Here is a 3,458-nt window from a genome sequence, read left to right as displayed (position 1 = left end):
CAGTGTACTAGGATATTGAAGTAGTTTATAATCATCCAAACAAATATCCTTTTGGGGACTTCCCGGCTAGGAGGGCTGAAACGTTTTCATTAGGAGGAAGGGATTTATTCATCCGTAAATCTGTTTCTAGGTAGTGAAACATCTGAGCATTTGCATAAATAACCACTACAGAAATGTAAATGACAAAGGAGGATTTCATTATCATAAACCTCTCGGGCTACCTGAAGGGCTTGGAATGCGGGTGGATCTGGTTTCAAGCACCCTCTCACCTTTACAAGACAATTATCTCGGGCATTTCTGGGGAGAGAAAGAGCCCTACCGTGCTTCTTGGCTACAGTCCTCACATACTAACTAGCTGGATCTTCGAAATGCAATTGAACGGCTCCTCTTGGCTATTTGTGTATTAAATATCTATGTGCAAAATCCTCCTGTGTTTCATCGTGCGTGCGGGCATTCGGTTGCTCTGAGAACATTTCCTGAATTACCCCTGGAAACCCAATGATTATAACAGGACCAGACTAATCAGAAAGCTCTCTCTGCAGCCTGGTCCATTTTGCAAATCACTAGCACACAGATTTCAATTTGCTCACATCATGAAAGAGGAAACTCGTGTGGATTTAAAAGGGAGAACGTCAGACCCATGATGGCAGCGCTGACTGACGCAGAACATCAGCCCCAGAAGGCCGAAAACGAGAAGGCATTCCCTTTGGGCGCTGTGTATACAGGCACGAGGTGTGTAGCAAACAGAATTTTCGAAGGGTAGGATCCTGCGGCTGATCAGCATGCTAGGGTTTCACCCTTGGGCTCTGCCACTAGGTCTGCTCGGGTTTCAAGGGTTGGGGGTCTGTGCTTCAGCCGACCTGCTCCAGGAGATTAGTTCATTTTAGGAAGGATCCTGGAACTTCTCAGCCCATCTGGATCTGCGTGTGTGTGTGTGTGTGTGTGTGTGTGTGTGATGCGTGAGAACTGTACATATACTAAGCCTTCCAAGCCAAGCCTCTCTCTCCTATCAAATTTTCAAGAATCCCCCTTCCCACCCCCCTCAATGCCCTATCCACCCCCCTCCCCAACTTGCTTCCACTGCTTTGCTCCAAGCCTGCAATGCTTTCTAGAAGCCCGGTCGCTGGTTTGATGGCCTTCTCATTCCATCTATTTCCCTTCTCCCTTCACTTCAGGCTAAGCAACGGCACTGTGCCGTCGAAGAAAAAATTAAAAAAGAAGGCATTTTTCACTCTGGCTAAAGCAGAGAAAGCATCCATCCATCCACATTGTCCCCCACTAGAGAGAAGTTAAAAAATAAATGGAAATGCTCAAAAAGTCAGGTGTTTGTGAGCCAGAAAATTAGCTCCGGTTTTCGGTGAAATTCTCATTTAATCACATCGCTTCTGGTAGTTCATAAGTATTAGTCTTGGTTTGTTTCACTGTGTGTGGTTGATGAAGTTTTGGGGTGATGGTGGGGTGGTCCAGAGCCGGCGGCCAAGAAAGAATTCTTAAAGACGTCTTTGGTGCAAAAAGGCAATTCTATTAAAGCACGGGGACAGGACCCATGGGCAGGACAAGCTGCACTGGGGTCCTGATGGGTAACTCATTATTATATAGGCTCAGGTTGGGAGGGGGTCAGGGATAGAGTTAAGTCTCTAAGGTATTTTGGAAACAAGGTTTCCAGGACCTTGAGGGGCTAGCTGTTGCCAGGGAAATGCCACTTATTACCGTTTAATAAAGCCTCAGTCATGAGACCCTTCAGATGCATATCGGGGACCATAAGCTTGGAATAGGATTGCCTGCATATATCTTGGGGCAGTTGAGATAAAGGAAGTAGACTTACAGGATCCTCGAGGTTGGGATAATGTGAAGCCAAGATTCTCTTTTGCCCCCAGCAAAGTGTCATCATCGAGGCAGCTGAGCTCCTGGAGGGAGGTCACTCTGCCGGTTTCAAGGACTTGTCAATGGGCTGTAGGCGGTAAGGGAATTGAATTTTTCATTTGCCCTAGTTTCCCACATCACTGCGGCAAACACTTTAACCCTTTTCCTTTGTTCGTGGGTAGGTGGGAACGTCTGAGGAATATCACACAGATCCCACGTGTTGGGGGAGGGGAGGGTGTGCCAGCCTGTATTTTGCCCTCAACTCGCCCCAAGCTCCCTCATCATAGTGACCGGTGTGGGACAGTTTCATGGTTTTATAGGGGACATCTGTCTGGTACATTCATATGAAAAATATATTATGGTAGATGGTCACAATCCTTTATTTCACTTTCTATTATTCCCTACCTCTCCTGAAAGTAAGAGGTGATATTTAACACAAATATTGGGAATTAGGGTATGTTAACAGTACTCATTATTTATTTGACTCAGAGTAATAGCACAAATAGTTACGCTTCTTGGGTCTAAATGTGAGTCACTGTACTAGGTTTTTTACATATATTATGTCCTTAAATTCTACCATCAACTCTACGATGTAGGTTTGGTTATTGTCCATCTTTTACCAAAAAACATGAAGCCTAAAGGGTTGTGTTTTTTTTTTTTAAGTCTTACCTGTTGGGTTTTAGAGCAGAAATTGCAAACAGTTTTCCCTTTACTAGGGCTATAGCAGTTCACACTCTTACAAGTCATGTCAAAAGATGTCCATTTCCCACACTCTGTGGGTTTTGTTTTGTTTTGTTTTTGAGAGAGAGAGAGATAGAGCAGGGGAGGGGCAGAGAGAGAGAGGGAGACAGAGAGGCTCCCCGCCTTCAGTGCAGAGCCTGACCTGGGGCCTGAACCCACAAACCGTGAGATCACGACCTGAACCAAAACCAAGAGCTGGATGCTCAACTGACTGAGCCACCCCGGGGCCCCCCACCTTCCCCCATTCTGTGCCTTTTATTTTATATTTTATTGTTTTTTAATTTTAATTCCAGTTAGCTAACACTCAGTGTTATGTTAGTGCGGGTGTACAATTTAGTGATTCGACACTTACATACAACTCCCAGTGCTCCTCACAAGTGCCCTCCTTAATACCCGTCACCTGTTTCTCCCATCTCCCCCCTCCACCCCTGCCCCATCTTGCCTCTGGTAACCATCAGTGTGTTCTCTATAGTTAAGAGTCTGTTTCTTTGTTTCTCTCTCTCTTTTTTTTCCATTGCTCATTCCACATATGAGTGAAATCATATGCCATTTGGCTTTCTCTGACTGATTTATTTCACTTAGCCTTTGCTCTATCCATGTCACGGCCAATGGCAAGATTTCACTCCCTTTTATGGCTGAGTAATATTCCATTGTATGTATACACCACATCTTCTTTGTCTTTTCATCTATGGATGGACACTTGGGCTGCTTCCAAATCTTGGCTGTTGTAAACAATGCTGCTATAAACACAGAGGTGCGTGTATCCCTTTGAAATAGCATTTTTGTATTTTAGGGGTAAATACCCAGTAGTGCAATTGCTAGGTCATTCCATTTTTAACTTCTGGAGGACCCTC

This window comes from Panthera pardus, unplaced genomic scaffold (genome assembly GCF_024362965.1).
Source record: "Panthera pardus isolate Hobbes unplaced genomic scaffold, ASM2436296v1 HiC_scaffold_1, whole genome shotgun sequence".
Taxonomy (NCBI): domain Eukaryota; kingdom Metazoa; phylum Chordata; class Mammalia; order Carnivora; family Felidae; genus Panthera; species Panthera pardus.
The sequence above is the reverse complement of the archived record's forward strand: the minus strand, read 5'-3'. Positions refer to the sequence as shown.